At 33.3% G+C, this 16,580-nt stretch overlaps 1 long non-coding RNA gene across 1 annotated transcript; it reads right to left on the reverse strand.

The window, feature by feature from the left end:
* Positions 1 to 10,980: 10,980 nt before the first annotated feature.
* On the reverse strand, positions 10,981 to 14,196 carry LOC136815969 (uncharacterized). The gene is made up of 3 exons (XR_010847788.1): positions 13,791 to 14,196; positions 12,464 to 12,560; positions 10,981 to 11,655 (listed from the first exon to the last, which is right to left on the reverse strand). It is a non-coding gene; the product is annotated as an uncharacterized lncRNA (long non-coding RNA).
* Between the last annotated feature and the right edge of the window lie 2,384 nt (positions 14,197 to 16,580).

Below are 16,580 nucleotides of genomic sequence, written 5' to 3' on the forward strand. Positions count from 1 at the left end.
AGACTGGTTGGCAGATAAAATGGATATCAATCATAAATCCAGGTTCAGAGAGTCAATCAAAAGTTGGAAGATAAACCAGTATCAAGAACAAAGAGGAAGAAATGGTCTTTCACCAGAGACAAGGCAGGCAATCTACAACTCCTGGATTGAAAACTGTTCCACTTCTACAGATGGAAGTAATGGTCGAAATATTGTTCAATTGAGCAAAATGAAGTTCCTTGCAAAGTATGGCAGTCTCATCCACCCATCAGAGATAAAGATTGAAGAGAGGAAAAACAAACGTGGTCATGTTTACTTTGCATCTTCACGGATGGTCTTAACATGCACAGTAAGATCCATACGAGAAAAAATCATAAGCAAAGGTTTCAATGTTTCACTGGGATCTGTTCTTTCCCTTCGACCATTCTTTGTGGCTTATCCAACCGAAAAGGAATTGTCTCTTTGTCTTTGTCAGCTATGTTTGAATAGTAGGCTATTGTTTGAACCGGTACAAAAACAAGCCAAAAAAGATGGTGACCAAATCACAGGGTCAGTGACCAGCTATTTTATGTCTGCTTCTGTGTGTCCAAAATCTTCAAACGGTTTCTATCAGTGGAAATGTGTAAATGGAAAGTGCAAAGACTGTAAGTCAGTTCAGCCATTGAATTTAAAATGTCAAAACGATGAAACTCAAGTCAAGGTTTCGCAATTTGAGAAAACTGTTACTGAATACATCAATCGAAAAAATGAAAAAAAGAAATCAACCAAGACAGAGAGAGTTGACCATCAAATGAGTTACAAGAGCATTCTTGAAAAGTTAGGATCAATGAAAAGGGAATATTTAATACACAAATATCAGATTTACAACGATAAAACTCATTGGCCTTTAATATTAGCAACAATAGAGAACCTTGGGGAAATCTACCATATGGATTTTTCTGAAAATTTGACCCAAAAGTTTAAATATGAACCACAATCTAGTCATTTTAATAAGAACCAATATTCTCTTCATTGCACGGTTCAGCATACTGGAAATGAAAACTTCCCATTCAAATATTTGTACCATTTATCAGACGAAAAGCTTCACAATCATGCATTCACTTCGGCTGTTATTACTGACATCTTGGAGCGTAATAGTGTACCTAAAATGATTCGGTTCAAATCCGATAATTGCAGCACTCAGTACAAATGCAAATGGATGTTCAGGTTCTGCAGCAATCTTTCAAAAGAGGTCAACACTAAAATCATCTCATATTATGGAGTTTCTGGGCATGGAAAGGGATTGGTTGATGCCATGAGCGCATTTGGGGTTAAATCACCTCTTACTAGAGCCGTAATCTCGGATAATCTTCAATATAGTTGTGCTGATGATATCCATTCATTTTTGATCAACCACTTTCTCAATGACAAAGCTAAATTTTATAAAGTCCTTGAGCCAGAAGAAATCAAAAAATTCAAAATTGATGAAAATCCCTTAGTAATCAAAGATTGCAGGAAACAGCACATGATCTGCTTTTCACCTGATGGCTCAGTTCAGACAAAGCTAAATATTTGCTCGTGTGACTCTTGCTTGGAAGGCAATTTTGTGACCTGCACATTTGAAAACGGTCAGGTAATTGTCGCTGGTAATGACGATGATGAAACAGATAGTGAATTCGAGTTTGATTATGATGATGAAACTGTTGAGCCTGAAGACAATACAGAGTCGTACGAGTTGAGGTCTGAAAGTGTAATAAGTGTGGTTTCGAAAGACACAACAATGGCATTGTATTCTTCCTCAAATTCTTTGGAGCTCTTTTACTTGTGTAAAGTGCTGGATTACGGGATTGCCCAAGTGGATATGATTGATGATTACAGGCACGTTGTTCAAAAAGGATCACGATATATTGAATGTCAGTATTATCAAAAACTAAAGGAAACAAGATCTGAAGTAAAATACAAGCTACTTCCCAAAAAAGTTTATGCATATCCAGCACAAGTCCTCTCGCCACTAGTCAACTTTGATATGATGAAAAATAGTTTGTCCATTGAGGAGTATCAATGGCTTTCAGATAGCTTGTAGTTTTTTTGTGACATTTAATTTATTAATAATATTTATTAGGTAATAAAATTAGCAAAATGTTCCAAAGAATTTGAATATAATTATGAAAATTTTACATATCAGTATTTATATTTCATTTTCAGTATTTATTTGTAGAGTTACAAAAACTTCATATATTTTTCACAATTTTTATAGATTATTTTCTAGGGAACTTTTTGATTTTAATGGCTATTCTATTATTGATTCCACAATTTGAGTGATAAAAATTTCCTAAAGTTCCAAATCTTTTCATAAATTTGTTACGGTTTTATCAATTTTTCGAAATTTTAGATAATATTTTCAGGGAATTTTTTATTCAAAAAGGTTATGATAACTATTGATTACACTATTTGAGTAGTAAAACCTTCCTTAACCTTTTTTCATTGTCATTTTCTTTATTTAAAAGCTGACAAGCTAATGATTGAGGTATTACAAAATTGTAGAGTTTGAAGACTTTTGAGTAGTCCAAATTTGTTTGCTACGTGCGTTACATTTTGATCAGATTTTGTACTTGAAAGTAATTTTCTCGTTATAAAATATATGTTGATTTGGTAAGTGAAGGGTCCTAGATAGGTCGTTCTAAATCAGATGCCTTTAAAAAGACAAAATATTGATATTTATGTAACAATATTTATAAAGTTCCAAATCTTTTCATATATATGTTACGGTTTTATCAATTTTTCGAAATTTTACATAATATTTTTAGGGAATTTTTTATTTAAAAAGGTTATGATAACTATTGATTACACTATTTGAGTAGTAAAACCTTCCTAAACCTTTTTTCATTGTCATTTTCTTTAGTTAAAAGCTGGCAAGCTAATGATTGAGATATTACAAAATTTTAGAGTTTGAAGACTTTTGAGTAGTCCAAATTTGTTTGCTACGTGCGTTACATTTTGATCAGATTTTGTACTTGAAAGTAATCTTCTCATTATAAAATATATGTTGATTTGGTAAGTGAAGGGTCCTAGATAGGTGAGTTCTAAATCAGATGCCTTTAATAAGACAAAATAGTGATATCTATGTAACAATATTTATAAAGTTCCAAATCTTTTCATATATTTGTTACGGTTTTATCAATTTTTCGAAATTTTAGATAATATTTTTAGGGAATTTTTTATTTAAAAAGGTTATGATAACTATTGATTACACTATTTGAGTAGTGAAACCTTCCTTAACCTTTTTTCATTGTTATTTTCTTTATTTAAAAGCTGGCAAGCTTATGATTGAGATATTACAAAATTTTAGAGTATGAAGACTTTTGAGTAGTCCAAATTTGTTTGCTACGTGCGTTACATTTTGATCAGATTTTGTACTTGAAAGTAATCTTCTCATTATAAAATATATGTTGATTTGGTAAGTGAAGGGTCCTAGATAGGTCGTTCTAAATCAGATGCCTTTAAAAAGACAAAATAGTGATATTTATGTAACAATATTTATAAAGTTCCAAATCTTTTCATATATATGTTACGGTTTTATCAATTTTTCGAAATTTTACATAATATTTTTAGGAAATCTTTTATTTAAAAAGGTTATGATAACTATTGATTACACTATTTGAGTAGTAAAACCTTCCTAAACCTTTTTCATTGTCATTTTCTTTAGTTAAAAGCTGGCAAGCTAATGATTGAGATATTACAAAATTTTAGAGTTTGAATGAAGACTTTTGAGTAGTCCAAATTTGTTTGCTACGTGCGTTACATTTTGATCAGATTTTGTACTTGAAAGTAATCTTCTCATTATAAAATATATGTTGATTTGGTAAGTGAAGGGTACTAGATAGGTTATTATGAATCAGATGCCTTTAAAAAGACAAAATAGTGATATTTATGTAACAATATTTATAAAGTTCCAAATCTTTTCATATATATGTTACAGTTTTATCAAATTTTTGGGATTTAACTATGTTTCTTATGTCTTAAATCCTAGTTTTAAGTTCAGTTGGAACTTTGAAGTAACAGTTCACAAAATATAATTCAATAATAAACAATTATACATTGTATAAATTCACTTGATGATAAACCTATCTAATTTAGCCTAAAATTCAGCATCTTCACGGTGATATGTTTTTTGTTACCTTTTTATCTTATTCCTGTTGATAAAGAAAATTGAAACTTTTTGAAATCGATAGTTGGAATGCTATGAAGGGCTTAGTTTGAGTTTTTTTGTCATAAACAATAAATCTTTCAAAAAAAAGGATTGATAAAATTGCCCATTTCTTGCTGGAAAAAGTGTTACAAGTTTATCATTTCATTGTATTGGAAGCTAATTTCTTGGAAATAAGCTTAGAATACCCCCTTCTACCCATGTTGAAAATTTCAGAGCAATACGACAACTATAACTCAAGTTATTAAAGCTTTTATCATTTTTCAAAATCTTGCTTTGTTACATTTTTATCATTTTTTTGTTTTGGAGTAATTTAACACTTATTTCAGATGTAGTCAACTTTGTCTTGAATAAAGTATATATTTATAAAGAGAATTTATTTTTTGAAAGGACTGACAAAAAACCAAACATCTAACCAAACTTCAATAGATTTTATTGATAAAAATGTAACAAGAATCCAAATGTCCAAAAAACAGCCAAATTTTGCCTCAGATTTTTGAACATGTTCACAATTGATTTGATTTTTTTGATGACTTAAGTAATATATAAGATCATTGAAATAGAACTTTAACAATAACTTTTATGTACAAACAGTATGAAGTAAGCCCTGAATATACTAATGTATCAACTACTAACTAAAAAACAATAGACCTTTTTTCAAAGAGGACGTCCTGTTGAATAATTATGTAGTCCAGTCATAAAAACAATGATAGAGCCATGCATAATTACTGTATCAGTCCGTCACAAACCACCATATAAACAAAATTCAACATTCTCACAAAGGTGGTCTTTTTGATTTCCCAAACATTCCTCTAAAGCGTTCACTTCCACAATAATTTATGTAAATTGCAATTTCGGTCAGTCCACAGTCGGCTTCAACATATACACATGTTTTTATTTACGTGACCGAAGTGTCTACTAAAACAATCCGGGGAATGTGGCGAAGCAACACAGCAGATTTTTTTCAGCTGGATTACATAATTATTCAACAAGGTGGCCTCTTTGAAAGAAGGTCTATTCTTGATCTACAAGTGGGAATATCTAACCAAACTACTTTTATAGCTTAAATGCTCCAACTTGATTTTTTTTGTAATGAACACCGGTTGGTTTCAAGAAACGCCACATTTTTTTATTTTTGCCTCAATTGAAAATTTTTTCAAGCAATATCCTGGCATGAAGACTTTTTTTCTTTTTGGAAATTTTGGAAACTATGATTGCCAATTACTGTATGTGACATTTTTTGCTTTTGCAGCATGCTTTCGAAAATTACAAAATGCCTTCTGCTAGGGGAATTTTTTCCTTTCGACGTTCTTTCAGATTATGAAAATGTTTCCCAGTATATATATAGTGAAGATATGTAATATCTGTCATTTTAGAAAAAGAAAAGTATTGATATATAAATAACTCAAACTGATAAAAACGAAAAAAAGTTAAGAATATTTTTGTTGATTGTGTATATTTACGATTTTTTTGGTATTTTTAATTTTTTAATCATTCCGAAACATAGGGTAATTTAGCAAAAAGTTAAAGGGAATTTAAATAGTGGTATGTGAAAGAAAAACCTAATCCAAATGAAGATAGAAGAAAAGTAATAGTGGAGAAACAATGAATTGCAAAAAACTTTTTTGATAAACAGACTTCCGTACAATCATTTACACAAGTTCATCAAAATACATAAACATACAAACACAAAACAAAACCCGAAGTCCCAGACTTGTGACTGGCATAGTGACTTTCCACGTGTTTAAGGGCCCACACTCAGTCGCCTTCGGAAAACATAGTAGAAAAAGGAACTGACCAGCAGCTTCCAAACAAAAAACAGACAACAAACAGACACTACAACAAAATACAGTACAAAAGGGCAGAAAGACACACTGTACCAACTATCCCACATACACTACAGGTGAAACAAACATTTTGTAACAAACACAATCTTACATAAAAATAGAAAAAATCACACAAAAACTGAAAAGAACAGAATCGTAAGTTGGCCGCGAACCCGGTTCGGCGTGCCGCGACGGGAGGACTGCACAGGGAAAAGAAAAGTAGGAAATGAATACCTCCGATGCTAATGCTAATTCTTTAGACAGAAAAAAAAAAAAAAAAAAAACAAAAAAAAACAAAAAAAACACACTTACAATACACAAGAAACAATTTCACAATTTGAAAATATGTAAAAATTCTTCGACGGTTTTCCCGTACTTCATAAAACAGTCAACCTGGAAAAACCTGGAAAAACATTTGACAACTTGCTTCTTCAAGAAAGCGTTTGAAGCACCCTGGTTTCGCATTCGAATGAAAAGCTCAGTGACTCTAGGAGTCAGATCTTCAAACATGAGTGTGCTACGTGCTATCCGTAAAATTTCTGAAAAGACGGATCCATAAAAAATGCACGATGGGATGTTACTGTCGGCATGTGGCATCCTTACAATGAAGAAGGGAAAGGCATCTCTCTTATCAAAAAGTTTATATCTAAAAATATTGTTTTCAACGGTGATATCTAAATCTAAATACGATGCATGGTTTCCATGGTGCTCAACTTTGAGATCTAATTCTTTAGGGTAAATCTGTTTGTAGCAATTATGAAACTCATCTCTGTCATTTAAGGCACACAAATCATCAATAAATCTACCTACAGAGTGGAAGTTATAGGCCATAGGCGAACTAGCAGAAATGAGACCTTTAACATACTCAGATTCAAAATGGTACAAAATATATATACTGTATATATGAGATTTTTTTTTCTTCTTTTGCATTACACTTTTTTTATATAAGAACCAGTAAAATTTTTCGGAGCCTCGAGTGTTCTTTTTTTTTTTTGCACTTTGAGCTTCTATCATGTTCTTATTAATAGGATGTAAGTCAGGTATTTTAAGAATTATACCAATCATACTTTGACCCCTAAATTGATTGAAATTGAGTAGTTTCAGGCTCAGCATTGTTCTTAAATTGTTCTTATTTTTTGGCGATTTTGAGCCTCGTTGTTCTTATAAAATTGTTCTTATATTAAAAAAAGTGTATGTTTGAAATTATGAAATTGTTTCCCTGTTTTGAAAGTTTTTTACTTTTTGACATGCATTTCAAAAGATATAACTTTTGGATGCTATAATTTTTTACCTTTTTTTCAAAATTTTATATATTTTACCTTTTCTCCAATATTTTATATATTAAACCTTTTTTCCAATATTTTATATATGAAAGAATATGCAAAATATTTCATCTATTTTGAAAATATAAATTTTCCTTTGGTTTTCTTATTGTAAAATATTCTCAATTTTTGATGAACAAGATCAATTTTTGTAGATATACATTACCCCCTGATTTAAGAAAACGAGAGAAGAGAAAAAGTATTTTAGGTTGAAATTTTAAGATATTTGAGTTAAAAAAAATTCAAAAAAGCAGTTTGTCTTAAAAATAGAATTAAATTTCTTTTGGTTCACCAGAGTTTGTACATGTTTAAAATGCATTGATAGAAATTTTCCTTGCTCTCGTGACGATCATGAAAATTACCAAAAATTACTTTTCACTTCATATTAATTTGGTTCACGAAATCTCATGATACAGTGCTTTTATCGAGAAAATAATATCCGCATTCCACAATTATTTCAAAGTATTCTGAAGTTTTTTAGTCAACAGTCTCCAGAGTTGAATTTAAAAAAATCATTGGATGAACAAAAATGTCCCATCTTGAAGAACAAACCATGAAAATTTTCTTTGAACGATGCTTTCTTGTCTTGATGAGTTTCATTCACTTCTCAGATCCATCCATACACACTTTCGAGAGATGAACAAGTCTTTCTTGTCTTGATGAGTTTCATTCACTTCTCAGATCCATATATGTACACTTTCGAGAGAAAATAGAAGTCTCATTCTCCTCTTGAGTGTTCAAAATTGACTACAGAGAATATTATACACAATATCTGTAGGTCTACTTGTTATTTAACTGAAAGAAGCAAGAGAAGAGATAGTTCTGTTTAAATTGGTTAGCAAAAGAATTCAGCCTTCAGAAGCAGCCACCGACCTAAAATTTGCAAATATCTGTTCTGATTTGCCAGCTGGAAAAATTTCCCCGAAATTAAGAACAGTTCCTCGTTTTCCAGGGGAGAAATTTTTACTTCAGAACAGTTATATTTTTCCAGCTAGGAGGTAAGAAAACTTTCGGAACAGGTACGAAATTATCAGGCGATTGATTTTACGCGAGTTAACTGTTCTTATCTACCAGGGCTGACAAAATCTTATAAGAACAGATCGCTAAATTCCAGCTCGACATTGAAGGACTTTTAAGAACAGAAACTTAATTTCCAGCTAACAGTTTAACTTTAAGTATTTTGTGCGAGCAGACCGACAATTTCCAGATGTTTTGTAGAACAGATGGAGAATTTTCAGCTGCCACTCAAGGCAACCACATTCAGAAGGAAAAGAACAGATCTCAAAGACTTTTTGACTTTTTTGAAATTCCCTCAGAACAGATAGGAAATTCTTAGACACCTTATTTTTTGGATATCAAACTATTTTTTCATAAGAATAGATCATATTTTTCCAGCTGGTCCCAATTTTCAGTAGAACAGACCACTTATTTCCAGCAAACTTTTTTCTTTAGTTCGCTAAGAACAGACCACCATATCCAGCTGGAACGTGCCTTTAGAACAGATGTTTTGAAGTCCCCCTTCGGTGGATGCTTTCGAGCCTTGTTGGAAATATCTTCTTGTATCTTCAGCGTCATAGAAAAATAAACATTGAAACTTTGCACAAAGATAGTTGAATAAAAACACTTCATGATTTTGATAATATAAACATGTTATAGACACCTAAAAGTATATTTAATCGGTGGTAAAAAAATATAAACATTTCACTGATCAAATTATCTCGCTTCCATTTTGCTTTTTAAGGCCCCAGGTATATTTTCCAAGAATTTAATTTATAGTATTCTGCGGAACGAGATTTTAACTAATCTGATAAGCCCGATAAACCCGATAATCCGGCATTGTATCCCCGCAGTTTAACCCGGCAGTCTGGTTCGGCCGTTCGACATCACGACACGACCTTTTGATATTACGACCTGACCCTTTGATATTACGATCTGACCTTTTGACATTACGACCCGACAGTTCGACCCGACGACCTGACCTTTTGACATTACGACCCGACGGTTCGACCCGACGATCTGATAGTTTGACATTACGGCCTGACGGTTCGACCCGACGATCTGACAGTTTGACATTACGGCCTGACGGTTCGACCCGACGATCTGACGGTTTGATATTACGACCCGACGTTTTGATTTTGACACCGATCTGACTTTATACTTTTCCGCCTTGTTTCAAAGCACATGTTAAGTTATAACTATTCTGATAAAATACTTCATTCCTCCTAATATTCCCATTCCTCCCAATTCAATTTTATTTGACGTCAAATACAGTCGCATTGCGAGAGCAGCAAAAAATGTGCACAATATGGCGGAAATAACTGGAAAAATATACAAACGAAATTCCGAGGAAATTGGTTCTTGTACCCATCAAGCTGCCTTATCCATGCAAACACAAATAAAAAGGACACTTTACAATGCAAGAAATGCAAACGTCGACTTCATTTGCCTTGCTCTGAGCTTCCTCTTTATCAAATCCAGCTTTATCTTCAACACAAATCTAGAAGCTATCAATGCATGAGCTGTGTGATCATAACACCAGAATTGAAAAATAAATTGAACTTCAAGTCTGTTGGAGATTTACAAAAAGATATCAATGCATGTGAGAACATAATAAAAGCACAACGGGAGGACATTTCAAATTTGACGGCTAAAGTGTCAACTAACAATGTGAATAAAGCAGTCGCAGAAATTTAAAACACCTTCAATAAAAGAATTGACGTGCTGGAAGGCAAAATAAATAAAATCGCAAACAAGAAATCTTGAGTCGCAAACGAAAACGATAAAGTGTTTCCTTGAAAAAGAAAATAAGGATAAAAAATGGATAGAAGCGACTTCGTGTAATCTCATGATACATCACCTATATGAAACTACGGAAGACACGAAAGAGATAGTGGATAAGAAAGATATCGACTACATAGAACAAGGCGCCCAAGGGCGTGAAGGCCCAGCTAAAAAAATCCGTAATAAAGACAAAATACAAGGATGCTTGCTGCAGGGTTAATTTGAAAAATAATCCGCAAAATTGATTTTTCTATAATTTCCGCTTTTGTTTTATCTTATGACTTACAGTAGATTGATTAAAATGAATTGATTGATTAATCTTAAAACGAATTTTTCAGTTATTCAAAGTAAATTCTCATCCACCTTGGAGCTTCGAATAACCGGGAGTCTACTGTTTTTTTCTCATTGTAGGGATCGATGATCAAACAACTGGACGACCCAATTTGCATTCCTAAGGGGTCGTGTAAGGAGCAAGAGTTCCTGAATATGTAAATATCAATAGCAGTTTTTAACATATAATATATCTAGACATTGTCACTTTTAAAGGTACTAAAAAAATTCTCCCTTCACTATTTCACCCCACCCCCCTTTTTTTTGAAGGGAAAATTGTACCCTTCGTTTGCAAAATTGATTGTCACTTTGTAAAGATAGTAAAAAAATCTCCCGTCACTATTTCACAAGTCGTCTGATATGGAGAGTTCTTCCATGACCACAGACAAAGAAAGTTTTGAAGTTTTGCTTGAAATAGAAGAGTTGACTACTAAATGACGATAAATTGAGCGGAGATCATATTGCCTTGTCCCGTTAAAGTTGCCGATTGAACTACGGGATGCTTCGATCGATATCATGTTTTGAAAAGGGGAATGTAAAAAAAATGATAAATACGTCAGTTTCAAATATAATGTATATTTATTTTAATAACCTATTGTTTTTTAACAAGTTAAAAAAGCTGAGCAAGTAAGTGGTAAACAATGAAATGTCAAAAAAAATCATAAATTCTGGTTTAGCCTCGGAAATCTGAGTTACCCAAATGAAACACAAGTTAATTGAATCAAGTGAGCCGAGTACTGTCAAGTTAGCCGAGTAATATCAAGTTAGCTGAGTAGTGTCAAGTTAGCTGAGTAATATCAAGTTAGCCGAGTAATATCAAGTTAGCTGAGTAATTTCAAGTTAGCTGAGTAGTATCAAGTGAGCCGAACATTATCAAGTTAGCCGAACATTATCAAGTTAGCCGAGTAATATCAAGTTAGCCGAGTAATATCAAGTTAGCCGAGTAATATCAAGTGAGCCGAGTAATATCAAGTGAGCTAAGTAATATCAAGTGAGCCGAGTAGTATCAATTGAGCCGATGAGAAATATCAATTGAGCCGTGTAAAACCAAATAAACTGAGTAAAACAAAGTACTCCAAGTGTATTCTGGTGAGCCAAGTGAATCGAGGGGAATCCTTTAAATCTGAGTTAACTGTGTGAATCCAAGTTAGCTTTGTATAACCAAGCTATCTAATGTAAATCCAGATTGACCAGAGTAGCTATACACTGAATGATGTGGACTTGATGAACCCTGAAAAATAAAAACAAAAACGAAATTACCCAAACAGTCGCGTTCAACTGGAGTATACTACCATGTTCATAAATCGTAAAGCTCAAGTGCAGCGTAAGCTTGTTCCAAGTTCTGGAAGACTTTCATAATTATGTCCACCTGTTAGGAAGATACTTGCTTTTTTTGAAAATTGAGGCGTGCAAGCAATTATAGGTCACAATTTTTTCGCACAACATAAAGAACCCGAGATGAAATCTGATCATGATGTTTTACAAATACAAGTGAAAATCTCATTTCTAGGGCAGCAACTTTAAAGGGATAAGCAGATAAAAAATAAAATTCAGCCCAAAGATTCCTTCCATAGTCCTTAGCAAAACCTCCAAATTTTACAGGCTACTTGTTTTTCAAAGTCGAAATATTTAGGTAATTTTTAATTTCTGCTGGAAGACAATAGAATTTCAACATGAGGTACGTATGAGGTACGAAAAACTGAGATTTCTTATTGTCATATCTTGAATCTGGAATGTTATTTCTCAAAAATATTTGGAGGGCTTACTAAAGACTGTGTAAAGAATCTTTTAGCCAATTTTCATATTTTATCTGGTTATCCCTTTAAAAGTTTCAAACAAAAAGGACAAAAAATTACGAATCAAAAAAAGAAATCCTTCTCTAGACTATAACCAACAATGAGCTTCTCTTTACCACGCTTCCCCCAACCTCACAAAGATTTTGCAGTAAATGGTAATACACAGCTTGATTTTTCACTTAAGTCATTAGGTTACCAAGCCTTTTAATGATAAATCCTGAAGAAAATCAAATTCAAACTCACCTTAAGATTGGGTATCAATCAATCAGTGGGAACCAATCAGTCTGGATATGATGTACGATAACAGTCTTGATGTATATGGATGATAGATGGTCCAAAACTGTACAAAAAGAAAAATAAATATGATTCTTATTAACAAAAAGTAAAATCATAAGGCATGGCCTGGAGTAATACCTTTAAGGGAAAATTTTTTGGCGAGAACTTATTTTGGCAAACAACTAAAGTCAGCAAAAATTTTTATCTTCGTGAGAACGAATTTTGGTGAATGAATATATTTTAAATTTTGACAAGAACTTATTTTGGCGAATGGCCAGGCAAATCTCCCCTTTCTTTACCTTTTTTTAATGATTGACGGCAAGAATCAATTTTGGTTAGAGCTGAAATTGGTGAATTTTAAGTTTTTGCTACCTCAAGTGTCAAGTAAAAATTTTTTCTCCATTTCGACCAGACGATCTTAATCGAACGGAATTGAAATTCGATTGTCAAACGCAATTGAATCTCAATCCAACGACCAAATTCTGGGTAATATTTGATTCGTTTGATTCGTTCGAGTGATTGAATCGATGCAATCGAACCCAATCGAACGCAATCGAATCTCAATCGAACAACAAACGAATCCGAAAATTGGGGTAAGGCTGATGGAATTTAATAATATGTTTATCGTAATGACGATCTTCAGAATTCGATGCGGCCAAGTTTTCATTATTCATTATTTTAGGGAGAAAATTCTCAATAAGTTGTGAGCAAAAAAATCATCTCCATAATTATAAAAATCAAAGAAGCGCACTTTTAAAGAGATGGTAGGGCCGTACGGGTTCGTTTTTAACCGGATATTTGCCGGACCGTTTGTTTTGATCTTTCAAAATCCGAAGCGCCAAAATAACAAAATAATGGCAACTTGGTTGCAGCAGTTTTTTTGACATGCGGGCGGCTTACGGTAAATATAACATTAAATTCCATCGGCCTAATATTCTATTGAGATTCAATTGCGTTCAACAATAAAATTTTAATCGTTCGCTTGGTTCGATCATCGGTTCTGTTCGATTGAGATCGTCTGGTTTCGAGTATCGACTGACCGACCCTATTATTGGCAGACGGAAGTAATAGATAGAATAGCTGTTTTCAAAATCAGATGCCAAACAACCTGATAGTGATCTGCGCTGCATTTTTTGTAAGTGGAATTGCCTGATTCTTACCCCTCCTACCTAGCATAGCCCTTAATTTGAGAATTAACCTTGCAGATTTTTTGTATTTCGCAGAGTGTCTTGTTGCTAAAGGCCAATAGCAATATTCTTATGATACTACTGGAGCACACACAATAGAGATTTACCTTTATGAATGGCAGCAGCAGTCAGTGACAGTTAAATCTTGATTTATCCTTTTTACTGCTTGAACTCTTTAATTCTCAGTCTTTGAGAGAAAAAGAGGATGAACACTCCACGTTCAGTTGAGTTGAAGATAGTCTATGTAGGTGGTAGACTATACGAAATACAGACAATAACAAGATACGGTCTTCAACCATATATCAACATATGGCTTTGCTCGGCTTTGCTAGAGGATAGATAATTGTATGCTAGCCGACAGACGATCCCTGTCGATCCCTCTACATTATAGCGCTGAGTTTAGCCTGGAAAATATATGTACTCTCGCGGAACACCGCCTAATTGCTTTGCGTAACTAACAAACGTACGGGCACTGTGCAGATGAAAGGCCCACTACGCTGCGCTGCTGGGCCAAAAACATGTAATTTCAAAACTGAATATAGGAGAAATCAAGGTAAAAAAATCAGAGAGAATCGGTACCCTAACACTTGAAAACGAAGAGAAAAAACATTACCGTCCATTGAAACTTACATTTCAAAGTGAGGAAGATAAAGAAAAGGTGCTAAAGGGAATCTGCATTTCAAGACGCCGTTACGAATTTGAAGCAACAGACGATCTGTCAAAAAACGAACGAAATCTCGTTAAGGAATGGTGCCAAAAGGCAAAAGAACGAAATATGAAGAAGAACGAGGACAGCTTCCAGTGGAAAGTCCGTGGAAGCCCAAGAACTCGACTTTATATGAAAAAAGTACTTGTACAATAAGAATAATCACGACCAGCTACAGAGGCCCTTGTGCCTAGAACTTTGTTACATTATAAAGATAAACTGTAAATTTAAATGAGATTGTTTCATAGAGGTCAATAGACCTGCGAAATATACTTCTATAATATAATATAATGACCAAGCAGATAGCAAGAGAGAAGTAATCATTACATAAGTGAACATACCTGTAATAATTTGCTTGGTGTTTGAGCCTTCATCTTGAACAAAAATAAGAAAACATCCAAGCAAAATCAGTTGTGTTGTACAAAATACAACTTTCAAAACAGTCTTTCAAAGCTTTTAAGGTCAATAAGTATGGGCAGCCACTTCTGTGGGTGTATTTCAGAGCTACACTAAAATAAATAAACAACTTAAGAAGATATTCAAAATGAACCAACAATGGTGACATTTTATTTTTGTGACTATATATATTTCGATCTTACGATCATCCTCAGGTCTAAAATCAATAAAAACAAGAATTAAAAATCCGTTAAAAAAAAAAAAAATTTATCAACATATCTACAAACACTCCTTCCTCATCTAAAACAAATTGCAAATGAATAACCTAAGAAAACATTTTTTTCCCTAGAAAACCGTATCTGTTGGGACATAAAATGAAAAGTCTCCAGAGAGGAATAAAACAATTATAAACTATTAAAATTTTAATGTCAACGCATGACTTTTGTATTCGTCCCTAGTGTTTAATTTTGGTTTTAGTTGATTAATTAACAAAGCCTCAAGAGTCATTAGATATTCTTCTGAGATAGTGGATGATGCAATTATCTCGACATCATCGATAGAAAGTTCCCGTGCGCAAGCATTCATGTGAATAGAGACAGGTGCCCTTAGTGAACAATGTTCCTTTATTCGTGTGATCAAATGTCGACAAGTAATAGTCCCGCTGCTGAGATCGAAAAAAGTGGCTAGAAAACGATTTACGTGACACACATCTTAGAACTAACTTTTTTTGGTGGAAACTCGCAAATTAGTATATGTAGATTCCAAAATCAAAAAGTTTCCACGATATTATCGTGTAAGTAACGAGTAATTCGCGATTTTTTGCGTTTCCAGGCAAAATTGCATTTTTAGGGGGTCTTCAAATTAAAAAAAAAACCTATATCACATGATAGAGCTCTTCAAACTGAGCAAAAAATTGTATTACACCAAAATCCCAACTTCTCTAGATCAAAAGTTATGGGCCTATTTGTGGTCAAAAAGGTGTATGGAATCTACATATACTAATTCGCGAGTTTCCACCAAAAAAAGTTAGTTCTAAGATGTGTGTCACGAAATGAAACATTCATCGACCTCAGCAGCGGGACTATAAAGCCAACATAGCACGACTGACATCGTGAACATTCAACTCCTAAAGGATATTTCGATCGGACACTTCAAAGATGGTAGCACTGTTTTTAATTTTCTGATTCTAAAAATTATCTTACACGGTGCATTCAATCTAAATAGTGATTTCTGGAACTGTTCTGAAATCTTTCCTCTGTATTCAATGAAGAACTTTTTCTTTTCTTCCTGATCCTCAACCTCATTTTCCTCAGGTTCATTCGAGACACTATTGATTTTTGCTAAGGTAACTGTAATGACTGATTCAACAAATTTCTCTGGATACTGGTTCCGTTTTAAGATTCTTCTCGCACGATTGACACTTTCATTGAGATTTTCAGATGTACTACAAGCTCTGTGAATTCTATATACCATCCCTATTAAAGTTGGTCGTTTGTACTGTAATGGCGCAAGAGCATAAAAGTTTATAATTTTTTAAACCCGTATCAGTTGGCTTTGTGTACCAAGTAGAGACTAGCTTTTTACCTTTACGGATTACTCTCATGTCAAGAAAAGGTATAGAATTCTCGTTTTTTCTCTCTATCGTGAACTTTAGGTTATTGTTTAAACCATTCAAATTCGTTAAGGTTTCATCAATTTTAGATTTTGCAATATCGCGTAAGATATCATCCATATAACGATTGTAGATCTTAGAGCCTTCACTGATTTTTGTTTCGAAGGTGCTCATCCAGCCATT

The sequence above is a fragment of the Clytia hemisphaerica genome, unplaced genomic scaffold (genome assembly GCF_902728285.1).
Source record: "Clytia hemisphaerica strain Z4C2 unplaced genomic scaffold, Clytia hemisphaerica genome assembly, whole genome shotgun sequence".
Lineage (NCBI taxonomy): Eukaryota > Metazoa > Cnidaria > Hydrozoa > Leptothecata > Clytiidae > Clytia > Clytia hemisphaerica.